This window comes from Apium graveolens, unplaced genomic scaffold (assembly GCF_009905375.1).
Source record: "Apium graveolens cultivar Ventura unplaced genomic scaffold, ASM990537v1 ctg6878, whole genome shotgun sequence".
NCBI classification, from domain to species: Eukaryota; Viridiplantae; Streptophyta; class Magnoliopsida; order Apiales; family Apiaceae; genus Apium; species Apium graveolens.
In genome coordinates, this window is record NW_027419859.1 from 33,577 (window position 1) to 49,046 (window position 15,470).

General features: G+C 35.8%; 1 non-coding gene across 1 annotated transcript; it reads right to left on the bottom strand.

The window, feature by feature from the left end:
- Positions 1-14,238: 14,238 nt before the first annotated feature.
- LOC141703630 (small nucleolar RNA R71) lies at positions 14,239-14,345 on the bottom strand. Its single transcript, XR_012567620.1, has one exon. It is a non-coding gene; the product is annotated as a small nucleolar RNA R71 (small nucleolar RNA).
- Between the last annotated feature and the right edge of the window lie 1,125 nt (positions 14,346-15,470).

Consider the following 15,470-nt stretch of genomic DNA (forward strand, 5'->3'; position numbering starts at 1 on the left):
GGTAGGGGGATGGTAACCACAAAATTAATGCTCTGCCTAAAGTGTTGTATTGTTTAGGCTGTAGACAACGCGGGGGCTCTAACTTACTGTCTGCATGTTACTTCCACATTTTTTGAGTGTCTTGTTGCCCTTTATTTTTAATTTGTTTTTATAAGCTGCTTTTTGTTAAAATTTGTAAATAACTTCATGGCATCATTAACCTTTTTTGAGTATTTTGGTTGCCTTTTTTTACATTGGAAATCAATTTAACCTAAATTGGAAGATTAATGCAATATACCACGGCAGGAGGAACAACAATTGAGTCGAGATGAAGTGGTTAATCAGCGTTGGGACATAAAGTTGACTTGACAAAGTCAGTCTGCTGTGTGTTTCAGCAAGAATCTATGGTCTGATTTGTGTGATAGTGAAACAGCTGCGCTAGGATCCAAATCCTTCCCAATAATAAAGTGTTATCTTCCAGGCCATTCCTATGTATTCCTTGAGCTTGAATTTGATGATCGCCTTGACTGGGTCCTTTTATATTCACCCATGATAAAGCACTTCAGTTTAGAGAAACTTAAGTCATCCTGGACAACAATTACCCAGTATCCTTTACAGTGACAGTTGCCAACATTGTCACGCTTGTTGAGCAAACTCTGCCTTATGGTTTACCACATACCTGTCTACTTTGAACATTCAGAATTACAAAATTAGTATGAATTCCAAGACTCGGAAGCGAGCTCAATCAACACAATAATCTGCTCAATGAAAAACTATCACATATCCTAATTCCTAATTCCTAATTCCTATTAGTAGGTGATTGCTATATGAGTAGTTTTATGTGTCTGCATTGCTAATAAATGTCTACACCTATCTCACAAATCTCTGGTATGCTTAGCAGCACGTGTTACAGAATTAACTGTTCTACATTGTCTGATGGCTACTGCTTCCCACTGTAACATCCCAACTCCAGCCTGGCCTTGTACTCATTGCTCGCTAAGTATTGCCCATGTATATGTCATTGTTGCAACTTAGATAAGCCATTGGCGAAAAGCATCTCCACCCTCCTCAAGTATCCAAACATCAGCAAGCATAGAACAGGCAATAAAGCACGGAAAGAATACAAACTATGTCCCCTGATCTCTACAATTAGAGCCGACTCCTGCCTTGTAAGGGATTAAAAAACTGCTTCTTGTAATAGAACTTCAACACTTAATGGGTTTGCCATGGGGACAAGCAATTGTCAAACCCGAACCCGATTGTTTTTGCCAAAGCCGAACCCGAACCCGATAAAACCCGAATTATCAAATCCGAACCGATTTTAGCGACTGGGAGTTTCACGATGTATTTATATGAATAGAGTATAGTTCTTGTGCTCTTACGTGGATTTATGTGAATAAATTAAAAGGATAAATGATTTTGTGGTTTATGTATAACTTCTGTAAAATAGTAATAAGAAACGAACAAAGTCTCGTTCCAGTTTGATGAGTAAGCTAATGGTTTAAATTCTGATTGTCGGACCGTCAAGTAGAACGGGACCCGTTATTCAAAGGATGAATTATATGAGAAGGATTAAGAATAATAAAATTGAGGATTATAGTATGTTGTGATAAATGTAAATACCTTTGTGTATTTCTGTGATTTGAGTATGTATTTGAAAAGTTATCTTATTAATGAATATATCGAGTAATTGTTACTCGCATAATCAATAATTAAAAGAGAGCATTATGTGCTAAGGTATATAAATGTGAATGGTGGTGCCTATTGCTAAGTGAATATGTGTTATTTGTGAGTACGTGTATAAATTATAAATTGGTGAGCTTTTAAATGTTTTAAAAAGGATTTACTTGATTTAAATAAGGATTTAATGATCCTTATATGTTTTCTATTAAATAATTAAAATATGATCAAGGTGCGAAATTTGTTTCATTAGCTTTGGAATAATCCCAAATACTTTTTAAAAATGATAGTTGGAATTATTTGGATGTTCTGATGTTTAAAAATGATTTTATGAAGTTTATTTCTATTATTTAGGATTTATGCGTAAAATCCATAAAAATCAATTCGTGCGCATAAAAATTATTTTAAAAATATGAAGAGGGAGATAATTTCATGATCTTTATTTTAAAAATTAGAGCTGCATCATTTTTATGAATTATAAAGCTATTTTACCTTGTAAATTCAGAAATTGCATAAAAGAAAAGAAATAGAAATGGAGATTTACCATTTTGCCCTTAAGTGTATATAAATACACTCACCCTCCCCTTTTTTCTTTCTTCCTTCCCCGGCTTCACTCTCTCTTCTCTCTTTTCTCTCTCGAACTCTCGATAATCTCTCTCTCTCTCTCTCCGTTCTTTCTTGGTTCTTGCTCGTTTTCAAATCCAAGACCGTGGTTGAGTCTCGTTTTGCTTCTAGTTTCATGTTCTGGGTTTGCATGTCAATTTCATGTTGATGAAAATCAAAGACCCGAAAACCCTCTTCGAATTTAACTTCGAATTTGAAGGGTTTTAGTTTTGATTTTTATGAAAATTAAGCATGTGACTTTAGTTCTTGAGGAATCGATGGTTTTTTTGGTAGGAAACCCTCAATTTCGAGGGCACCACCGGGAATCGCCACCACCGGCAATGAACTCCGGTGAACCGATGGTTAGCTGTGATGCTATGCCTGAGCTCTAATAATCTAAATCCATTCATTTGACTGTTGCATCCTAGTGTAAATGAAATTCAGAAATTTTGATTTTTCGAATCTTTATTTTTGGTTCGAATTATGTATTAAATTCAGTTTTTGATATGAGTTTATGAATGTTAGTTCGGATTATTAGTTGAATTATGTGTTTAACTGGATTTATCAATTTGAGTTTAGGCATGTCAATATTCTTGAAATATTCGGTTTTAAAAAGAAAGAACGATGGGTTCGATTTACTTTTAAACTCGGTAAACATGGTTTTGGTTCATGCATGTCTGGGTTCGAATGTGCTTAAGTGAAGATTTTATATTTTTTATATCGAATTGTTATTTGGTTCGAATTTTAGATAATACGGTACTAATTGTTTGATTAAATAGGTATGAATGTAAGATATAAGATCAGGCTTGATTGATTTTGAGTGGTATGTGTTAAGGTGCAAATTGTATGTATAAGATGTGTTTTCTATTGTTAAAGTTGATCACTAAGATTTGTACTTGAATTTAAGGAATCGAGTCTTATGTATATAATCGATTGATGTGTTAATTTGACATGTGCTAGATGTATGAGGTCAAATTGCATGTTACATGGAACGTGTATGGATGACTGACTGGTTGCTTGCGTGTTACTTGTATATTTAAAAATAAAAAGGGGATGTATTAGAAAAATTGATTGGTTTGCTGTTGATTGATATCTTTGAGAAAGGGACAACGTATTTACAAATACGTCATGCCCAATTCTCGAGGAGTAAGTGAATAAGTGTGCTTAAAGTATAGATTTGATTTAATTTAGTATCGAGATAGTTGGTGATATAAAGAGTATATACGTATAGACTATTATGTGTTACATGTGTATATGAGAAAAGGTTTTATCGCATTTGGGGTAGAAGTTAGACGTTTTGAGAAATGTCAGGAACTGATCAAGTTGCTAATTAGGGTTCTGTTTTGTATTGTAGATTTGGATAATAGAGGCAATCAAACTAGGAAAGGAAAGGAAATCTTAGGTGGAAGTACATCATGTTCTATTAAGCACGAAAGCTTTTGAGGCAAGTAACTCTGTTTTCTATTATGAATTGTTATAGAGAGGATATTGTTGATGCCATGATAGAATGATAGTTCTTTGTTTTACCTATTATTAATTCTTGAGAAACCCTGTTATTGTTCCCTGGAATTGAAAGAGATATGTCCTAAGTCCAATCATGTATGAGGATTTAGGAATAACTTTTATGTAATCTGTTTTGATTTCATTGATATTAATAAAAGGCTTGTTTTGTTTTTATTACGGGCTCTATCTATTTAAATGTTTAAATAAGATATACCACAGTTTAGAGTAAACCTTTTTATGGATTGTGATGAGATCATAATAATGAGACCTAAAAGATGATAACTCTAAACTTAAATAGTTCCTGATCGTAGGATTACTAACTGGTAATTAATAATCCGCAAAGATCGGTACATACTATGATTGCTTCATTATGAAGGATGTCTGTTCTCATAGACATTTGTGTGGTGACACTATAGCTAGTATGTAGGTGCTTATTATAGAATAAGTTCACTGAACATGACTCACACAGCTGAACAACTGATGGAGTTCACTCACGTGTCAGCAGTTGTTCACATAGTGATAGTTGTACAAGTATCTTTAGACTTGAGGTCATCATAGTCATCTTGTGTACATTGAACTATGCTTTGGTTTAGTTCTTAGTCTCAAGGGACAATTATAAGGGCTCTACTGGGTATAGGAATTTGTACACGAAGATAGTGTATGATCAATAAAGGATCTACCCCTTCCAGTGTAGGAAGAGAATGTTCAATGCTGATCCACTTATGTTAGTTCAGGAATCTCTGGCCAGAGTGAATGAAATTAGAAAGGAGTTTCTAATTTACATTAAATAAAACTAAGCATAGTGAATGGGAAAGCAAGTGATTAAATAAGATAGGCTTGACACAAGTTCCATGCCTTGTATTTAATCATGATATTGCAGGGTAGAAGGAATTAATTGTACGGTAACTACTCACTGAATAGGTTCTTGGTATTCTAAGCAGTGAATTCGTATTATCCGGATAGTCGCGATATGCTGAGAAGTATCCCTCACGATGTAGAATAAATATGATTAATTAATTAATCATATTTAATGAATTAGAGAATTTATATAAATAATGATAAAATAGTTTTATGATTATTTATTTCTACTACCGGCTTAATATTGAACCTACAGGGTCACACCATAAAAGAGAATGATTTAATGGAGGAGGAATTAATTAATAATGGATGATAATTATTTATATATGAAATAAATAATTAATTGGCAAATTTAATAATTGATTAAATGAGATTTAATTGATTATAAATTAATTAAGAAATGGTTCTTAATATTATTAATTAAGAATTTAATTTTTGGAAATCAAATCAAGTGAGAGAATTATTTTTAAAGAGTTTAGAAAAAGGATTAATAATTAAAAGGCGTTTTAATTATTAGTGAGAATAATAAAGGGTTAATAATAATAATATTTTATGGGAAAATTTTCAGCTGAAAATTTTGCCTATAAATATACTATTATAAACCCTATTTTTGCCTCAACCAAAAAGATTTACAAAACCCTAATTCTCTCCATCTCCTCCTCCTTCATTACATCGTTTTCTTGGTGGATACCGGTGGAGTGCTTCACACTTGAGGAGCAGCTGCTAAGGATCTCCGTTCATCATTTTTGGATCTCCATTAAAGACCTGCATCTTTCCATTAACGTAAAGCTTCTTAAGGTAAACATACTGAACTACGAATTAAATATTATTTTTCGCATGGATCCTGCGGAGGGTTTCGGTTTTTTAAGATTTAAATTTACGTTTCCGCTGAGTTTATGTGCTAAAAACCCTTCAATGGCATCAGAGCTACTTGCGAAAAGTTTTTAATTCGTTTATGTGTTTAACTGTTTTCGATATATGAGCATGTACGTGATTCGCCATGATTTGATGTTGATATAATATGCTTATATATGTATGGTTTTGAATATATGATATTCATGTGAGTAGAATAATCATAAGATGATTATGTAATCTGTATATATACTGATATATACATGATTTATGTTTGTTCTAATTATAAGAATCATATTAGATACGGATTCTGAATTGGCTGCTGCAGATTTGCTGAAATCTGGGTCTGGTGTCCGATTTACGCAAACGAATACCCTATTCCATAGGTAAACGAGCGTCTGAACAAAACTGATAGCTAAAGCTATTAACGACCCGTCTGTAAGGCATTTGACGTCGTTTACTACCCGTAAATAGTGATTCTTGTTATTCTGATTTGATTCTGATTTTTCTGATTTTTGTCATATTTTCTTTTTATGATTAGATCATGGATAATATGATATCTTAATATCAGATTATGTGTTTTAACATGCTTTTATGTGTTGTATGAGCATGGTGGATGGTTATGGCCTTTCGACCTTAGTGTAATGATTTTGGTTTTGGTTTTAAATACGACTTGCATGTCGTCAATCTTTGTAATCATAAATCTCGAATGTAACTCGAGTTATTCTTGTAAGTTCATTAGATTAGTTTTACTTTCAATCATGTAATGTAATTGAAGACTCAAGAAGGCTATCCAATGGAGGTGATACAAAGCAGAAGACGAGGCATACAAGAAGACTTATGTAATAAGTAGTTGTATTTATTTCCATCACCATATTAGATTGACCTTGATCTTTATCATGAGCTTGATAAAGATCACATAGGATGGGGCCATAACCAAACACATTTACTTTATTGCACTTTACATTTACTTGCTTATTTAATTTTATATATGAGATATATGCCTATGTTTACCATGCGATGATAGATTTAGGTGAACTTAAATCAATATAAGGCGTGCTCTAGAAAATCTAGAATAGGAATCATTTCTTGCATTAACAATAAATATTATGAATACGATCATGAGATTCTTGTGTTTATGAAACACGTAATTGAATATGAATTTTCAATATTGAGAGAAAGGATGATTCTGTCAACAACAAATTTCTATCTGTAAGAAAGGGTTATTAAGTGACGCCTCTTGACAATGCTCCACCCGATCTGGGAATCATCTGATTATCGATTATTGATTTGAAATATTTAATTTAAAAGGAAGAATCTCTTTATAATATGATTATGATTGTAACGTAATATAATCCCTCTAAAATTAAATAATATCAAGTAGTAATTGGCCAATGACACAATGGGCTTGTGTCGGTCATAGCCTTCCAACATGGTAGAAAGTGGTTCTTATTTTTAAATCATTGTCGTTTCGTGCTACAGCCGAGGGCTTTGATTTCGAAATAAGAAATACTTGTCTATTACATAGAGATGTGTACATTGAATTAGAATCTAAAGGTCGGTACGTGCTACAGCTGTGGGTCGTTGGAGACTGATTCAATTGTACGAAATGTTGGGTTAGACTTGACTTAGAATATTGAGTTTGTCGTGCCACAGCCGTGACTCAATTATTCAAGAGGCTAAACTTATATTAGGGAATAACATAAGATGTAATTGACAAGAGTTGTCTGCCTATTGAACATCACATGACGTTTCGTGCTACAGCCGAGGTTGTGTGATGAAATGTAGGATCCCTATTCCCACTAGCATTATGAATGCTTAATTTTCACTTAGGGGGTTGAAAAAATTAGATAAACTAGTGGGAGACACTTATGAATAAAGACCCGATTCATATAGTGTTTTTAAATGAAATCGAATATTTGCTAAGTGTTGTTATGTGTTTATCATTTACAGATTTACTATATTCGTCATGTCTTCTGCACTATCACTCCGGAGCATACTAGATGCTCACAAGTTGACTGGTCCTAATTTAGCTGTTTGTTTTCACTGTAACAAGTTGGGGCACTGGAAGAGGAACTGCACGGTTTACCTTGCAGAATTGAAGAAGAAGGATAGTGAGACTACCGCTTCTGATTCAGGCATGTTCATGATCGAAGTTAATATGTTACTAGGTCAAATTTCTACTTGGGTATTAGATACTGCCTGTGGTTCTCATATTTGCAATTCATTGCAAGGACTAAAGGGAAGTAGGACTCTTGAAAAAGATGAGGTGATTCTACGTATGGACAATGGAGCAAGGGTTGCGGCCATATCTGTAGGATCATTTAGTTTACATATGCCTACGGGCAAGACTATTATTTTGAATAATTGTTATTACGTTCCCTCTATTGTGAGGAATATTGTTTCTATTCATATGTTGGATGTGGATGGTTTTTCACTTATTATTAAGAATAATGAATGTTCTATCCTTAGAGATAATGTTCTTTTTGGACGTGGCAAATTAAATAATGGTCTGTATGTATGTGACGTAGAGCATGATTTACTTCAGATTGAACAAACTAATAAAATAAAACGAGATGATGAAAATCTGACCTATTTATGGCACTGTAGGCTATGTCATATTAGTGAAAATAGACTGCGGACATTGCATAAGGAAGGATTACTTGACCCCTTTGATTTTGAATCATATCCTACATGTGAGTCTTGTCTATTGGGTAAAATGACCAAATCTCCATTTAGTGGACATGGAGAGAGGGCTACAGATTTGCTAGGATTGGTACACACAGATGTATGTGGACCAATGTCTACGCAAGCCATGGGTGGATTTTCGTACTTCATTACTTTCATAGATGATAGATCTAGATTCAGATATGTGTATTTGATGAAACACAAGTCCGAAGCCTTTGAAAAGTTCAAAGAATATAAACATGAAGTGGAGAAACAAACCAAACACAGTATTATAACTCTTCGATCAGATCGAGGTGGTGAATACTTGAATGGAGAGTTTCTAGATTATCTCAAAGAAAATGGTATAGTCTCCCAGTGGACTCCTCCATATACTCCACAGTTAAATGGGGTATCTGAAAGGAGAAATCGAACTTTGTTAGACATGGTTCGGTCCATGATGAGCTATGCGAATTTCCCAGTTATCCTATGGGGTTATGCATTGGAAACCTCAGCATATTTACTGAATAAGGTGCCTTCCAAATCTGTTCCTCAAACACCATATGAGATATGGAAAGAAAGGAAACCGAGTCTTAAACACGTTAAGATTTGGGGATGTCCAGCTTATGTCAAGAAAGTTGACCCAGATAAGCTGGAATCTCGATCCGTAAAATGTAATTTTGTGGGATATCCTAAAGAGACTTTGGGGTATCACTTTTACACCGATCATCGGGTGTTTGTCTCCAGACATGCTACCTTCTTGGAAAAGGAGTTTATCCTTAAAGGAAACAGTGGGAGCAAAATTGAACTTGATGAAGTTCAAGAAGCACAAACTACTATGGATCAAGTGGAAACACCTGTTCAGACTGAACAACCTTCTGTGGAACAGCCCATTCGTAGGACAGGGAGAGTGTCTCGCCAACCTGAGAGGTATTATGGCCTTGTCATTAAGAATGACAATGAGTTGTCAATCATTTATAATGACGACCCTGTGACCTATAATGAGGCTATGAGTAGTGTTGACTCAGAGAAATGGCATAGTGCCATGAAATCCGAAATGGAATCTATGTATACCAACCAAGTATGGACTCTAGTTGAGGCGCCTGAAGGTGTTAAGCCTATTGGGTGCAAGTGGGTATACAAAAGAAAGATTGGAGCAGATGGCCAGGTGGAGACCTATAAGGCCAGTCTCGTGGCAAAAGGATTCAAATAAAGGCAAGGGATTGACTTTGATGAAACTTTTCGCCTGTAGCCCTGTTAAAATCAATTCGGATTTTGCTTGCGATTGCTGCTTACTACGACTATGAGATCTGGAAAATGGACGTGAAAACGGCCTTCCTCAATGGGGAACTTGAGGAGGAAGTGTATATGACACAACCAGAGGGTTTTCTTTCCAAGGGAAATGAACACCTAGTGTGTAAGCTGCTGCGAACCATATATGGTTTAAGGCAAGCTTCTCGTAGATGGAACATCCATTTTGATGAGACAATCAAAGAGTTTGGTTTTATCAAAAACATAGATGAACCATGTGTCTACAAGAAGGTTAGTGGGAGCGCGGTAACATTTCTTGTATTGTATGTAAATGACATACTTCTTATAGGAAATGATATACCGATGCTACAATCAGTCAAAGTATGGCTATCAAAGAACTTCACCATGAAGGACTTGGGAGAAGCATCCTACATTCTCGGTATGAAGATCTATAGAGATAGATCTAGAAGAATGATAGGTCTTACCCAGGGTACATATATCCAGAAAGTGCTTAAAAGGTTTAGCATAGAAAACTCCAAAAGAGGTCTCATACCGATGAGCCATGGAGTATCCCTTTCCGAAAAAAATGTCTCCTAAGACACCTGAGGAAAGAGAGCGTATGAGTAAGATTCCTTATGCTTCAGCAATAGGATCTATCATGTACGCGATGTTGTGTACAAGGCTAAATGTTGCTTATTTAATTAGTGTGACGAGCAGATATCAGTCCAATCCAGGTGAAGACCACTGGAAAGCAGTGAAAAACATCCTTAAGTACTTGCGAAGGACTCAGGACATTTTTCTTGTTTTTGGTGGTGAATCTGAGTTGAAAATAGAGGAGATGTCAACGTCGAGAGAGTTGACACACATAACAACGTAGCAGACCCACTCACAAAGCCACTTTCTCAGAGTCACTTTGATAGTCATAAAGACAAGATGGGTATTAGATACCAGAGTGATTGGCTTTAGTACAAGTGGGAGATTGAAAGAGATATGTCCTAAGTCCAATCATGTATAAGGATTTAGGAATAACTTTTATGTAATCTGTTTTGATTTCATTGATATTAATAACAGACTTGTTTTGTTTTTATTGCGGGCTCTATCTATTTAAATGTTTAAATAAGATATACCACAGTTTAGAGTAAACCTTTTTATGGATTGTGATGAGATCATAATAATGAGACTTAAAAGATGATAACTCTAAACTTAAATAGTTCCTGATCGTAGGATTACTAACTGGTAATTAATAATCCGCAAAGATCGGTACATACTATGCTTGCTTCATTATGAAGGATGTCTGTTCTCATAGACATTTGTGTGGTGACACTATAGCAAGTATGTAAGTGCTTATTATAGAATAAGTTCACTGAACATGACTCACACAACTGAACAACTGATGGAGTTCACTCACGTGTCGGCAGTTGTTCATATAGTGATAGTTGTACAAGTATCCTTAGACTTGAGGTCATCATAGTCATCTTGTGTACACTGAACTATGCTTTGGTTTAGTTCTTAGTCTCAAGGGACAATTATAAGGGTTCTACTGGGTATAGGAATTTGTACACGAAGATAGTGTATGATCAATAAAGGATCTACCCCTTCCAGTGTAGGAAGAGAATGTTCAATGCTGATCCACTTATGTTAGTTCAGGAATCTCTGGCCAGAGTGAATGAAATTAGAAAGGAGTTTCTAATTTACATTAAATAGAACTAAGCATAGTGAATGGGAAAGCAAGTGATTAAATAAGATAGGCTTGACACAAGTTCCATGCCTTGTATTTAATCGTGACATTGCAGGGTAGAAGGAATTAATTGTACGGCAACTACTCACTGAATAGGTTCTTGGTATTCTAAGCAGTGAATTCGTATTATCCGGATAGTCGCGATATGCTGAGAAGTATCCCTCACGATGTAGAATAAATATGATTAATTAATTAATCATATTTAATGAATTAGAGAATTTATATAAATAATGATAAAATAGTTTTATTATTATTTATTTCTACTACCGGCTTAATATTGAACCTACAGGGTCACACCATAAAAGAGAATGATTTAGTGGTGGAGGAATTAATTAATAATGGCTGATAATTATTTATTTATGAAATAAATAATTAATTGGCAAATTTAATAATCGATTAAATGAGATTTAATTGATTATAAATTAATTAAGAAAATGTTCTTAATATAATTAATTAAGAATTTAATTTTTGGAAATTAAATCAAGTGAGAGAATTATTTCTAAAGAGTTTAGAAAAAGGATTAATAATTAAAAGGTGTTTTAATTATTAGTGAGAATAATAAAGGGTTAATAATAATAATATTTTATGGGAAAATTTTCAGCTGAAAATTTTGCCTATAAATATACTATTATAGACCATATTTTTGTCTCAACCAAAAAGATTTACAAAACCCTAATTCTCTCCATCTCCTCCTCCTTCATTACATCATTTTCTTGGTGGATACCGGTGGAGTGCTTCACACTTGCGGAGCAGCTGCTAAGGATCTCCGTTCATCGTTTTTTGATCGCCGTTAAAGACCTCCATCTTTCCATTAACGTAAAGCTTCTTAAGGTAAACATAATGAACTACGAATTAAATATTATTTTTCGCATGGATCCTGCGGAGGGTTTTGTTTTTTTTTTAAGATTTGAATTTACGTTTTCGCTGCGTTTATGTGCTAAAAACCCTTCAGGAATAAGCTTGTTATCAATCATTGTGACAATTGATAAGTGGCATTTTGTACCACTTAGAACGTCTTAAAATGGCTTAAATTGGTGTCTTGAAATCAAGTATTTTGTGTATTTGATGCATTTTTCTAGTGTTTATGCATTTCAGGGTATTAGTTGCATTTCGGAGGAGGAATCATCAAGAATAAGCCTTGGCATGTGTTCACCATTGCGAGAGGAAAAGAACGGGCAGATTACGGCGAAGAAACGGAGCAAACCTGGAAATTTTCCAGTAGGGTCCTGCGCGCCCGCGCAGCAATGCTGAGCGGCCGCGCAGCAGCCTTGCGCGCCCGCGCAGAAATGCTGAGCGGCCGCGCAGGGTCGGGGAAAATAATATATTGTTTTAGACTTCTACTTCTGTTTGGCTTCCAACTTCTATGTAATCTGAGTTTTATGGGACTATTATATAAGTAGATTTGAGACGTTTTTCACAGAGTATTAAGAGGGGATTATGTTTTAGATTGTGTTTTGCAAGAAGCGAAGGAGATAAGGAAGAAGACCGATTTAGCACACAGCAGCGAAGAGGAAGCATATATTCTTGTGATTCTTGTTTCGTTGTAACGTTGGATGCTAGTTTTCTTGCTTTGACTTATTTACTCTTGTGACGTACTCTGTTTTAATATAATTAGTTTAGTTGTTATTTTCTTGTGTTCGTTTATCATGATTTCATATGAACCCATGATGGCGATAAGTTCTATTATGGGCTAATCGTGATCGTGGGGTTACAACGGATTTATTATGGAATTCTTTAGTTAATTGTTTAATACTTTAGTGTGTGATGATTGCATGATATCTAGTATTGGTTGTGCGTATTCGTCTTATGTGCGTCGCGAACATATAAGATAGGGTGTTAATCTCTTGTGAAGCGACAGTGGATCTTGAGATTTAGAACTTGCCATGCTAGCATAGGTTCATGTACGTTGTGCATGATTAGTGGGTAACTCTAACAGTTTTATTTGCCCTATGTAATCAAAAGGAATAACTTGTGTTTAAATCGTTGTGTTGTCAATTTCTGTAGACATATAGGAACTCAACATAATTGATGACTATTCAACTTCTATCTTAATTGTGGATGTTTGGTAGAATGGTATTAGTACAATGAAAGTTGGCTTTTATCAGTTTTGTGTTATTCGATTAATATCATCACTGTCACATGCTAAAGGTAATAACTATGGCTATAGAAGGAAGTAATAATGAAGTTATGATCTCATGAGTATTTTATTATTGATAAATTGCAGTGTTAGTTAAGTGGTTAATTAAGTAGTTAATTATAGTTAATATTCAACCAACAATTTTAAGTGTTATTATCTTAACATTGAGAAGTAATCATACATTGGTGAGTGAGTTAAATTAGACAATAACTTAGTCTGAGTCTCTGAGGGAACGAATTAGAAAGTATTCTATATTACTTGCGAACGCGTATACTTGCGTGAATATTAGTGCGTGATTTCGCCCTAACAAGTTTTTGGCGCCGCTGCCGGGGACTCGGCGTAGTTGTTTAGTTTATGTACTTACCATCATTGGTCATTAGGACTCAGTGATTAGGACGTAGTAGTTAATTACTCTTTTCGGTTGTGTTTCAGGTACTTTAGTGCGTTTATGCAAACTCGTTCTCGTGCTCGCAAGAGGACCTTAGATACAGCTGAGGAGAAAGACGAAGTTCTTGATACACCGGGGAAGTTAGATTTTGAGGATTCAGATTCAGGAACTGAGCAGAAAGAACCAGTAAACATGGGAGATCATATTGTTCAAGCTGATCCAGCTCTTATGGATTTTTCTCGGCCTAAAATTGATGACATTCAGTCAAGCATCCTTTATCCGGCTATTCAAGCTAACACCTTTGAAATCAAGCCGGGCACTATTCAGATGGTGCAGAATTCTGTTTCTTTTGGAGGAGCGGCAACTGAAGACCCCAACATGCACATAAGGAATTTTGTCGAGATCTGCAGCACTTTTAAGTATAATGGCGTGACTGATGAGGCTATCAAGTTGAGGCTTTTCCCATTCTCACTGAGGGATAAGGCTAAAGACTGGTTACATTCTGAACCAGCTGGGTCAATCACTACGTGGCAAGATCTTGCGCAAAAGTTTCTGGTGAAGTTTTATCCAATGGCAATGACTGCTGTTATGAGGAGTGCTCTTACTCAGTTTGCGCAGCAACCTACAGAATCTATGTGCGAGGCTTGGGAACGCTACAAGGAAATGTTGAGAAAATGTCCACATCATGGAATTCCGGATTGGATGGTAATCACTGGTTTTTATAATGGTTTGGGGGCTCAATCTCGGCCCATGCTCGATGCAGCAGCTGGAGGCGCCTTATGGGCTAAAAGCTATACTGAGGCGTACAATCTTATTGAGACGATGGCTGCAAATGAGCATCAAAACCTAACTCAGAGGATGACATCAGGCAAGTAGCAGGTATTCTAGAAGTTGATGCAGCCACCGCTATTGCAGCCCAGCTCCAAGCGCTATCAATGAAGGTTGATTCTTTGGCTACGTATGGAGTTAATCAAATAGCTATGGTTTGTGAGCTTTGTGCAGGTTCTCATGCTACGGATCAGTGTTCTCTTGTCAACGAATCTGTTCAGTATGTGAATAATTATCAGCGACAACAGTAGCCTGTGCCAGCAACCTATCATCCTAACAACAGAAATCATCCAAATTTCAGCTGGGGAAATAATCAGAATGCTATTCAGCCACCATATCAGCAAGGAGTGAGTAAACAGTTTAACCCACCTGGATTCCAGCAACCACAGCAGTATGCTACAAGACAATCATATCCTCAACAGGGAAGTGCAGCTGCACCTACTAGTGCTGATTTTGAGGAACTTAAGCTGTTGTGCAAGAGTCAGGCGGTTTCTATCAAGACTTTGGAAAATCAAATCGGTCAATTAGCCAATGCAGTGCTCAATCGTCAACCTGGCACTCTTCCCAGTGACACGGAAGTACCAGGCAGGAAGGAAGCTAAAGAGCAAGTCAAGTCTATTACCTTAAGGTCTGGAAAAGTAGCTGATGCTGAAAAGGTAAAAGAAGTCGAAGCTGAAGTTCGAGATGAAGAATCTAAGCAAAGGGAGAAAGCGGCGGAACCAAGGAAGACTACTGTTGAACACACTCTGCCTGAGGCTAATACAGGGGAGAAACAGCTCTATCCTCCACCACCTTTTCCTAAGAGATTGCAGCAACAAAAGCTGGATAAACAGTTCGGGAAGTTTCTGGAGGTGTTCAAGAAACTTCACATCAATATACCTTTCGCTGAGGCTCTGGAACAAATGCCTAGTTATGCGAAGTTTATGAAAACTATTCTTTCAAGGAAGGTGAAACTGGATGACCTTGAAACCGTTGCTCTCACGGAAGAA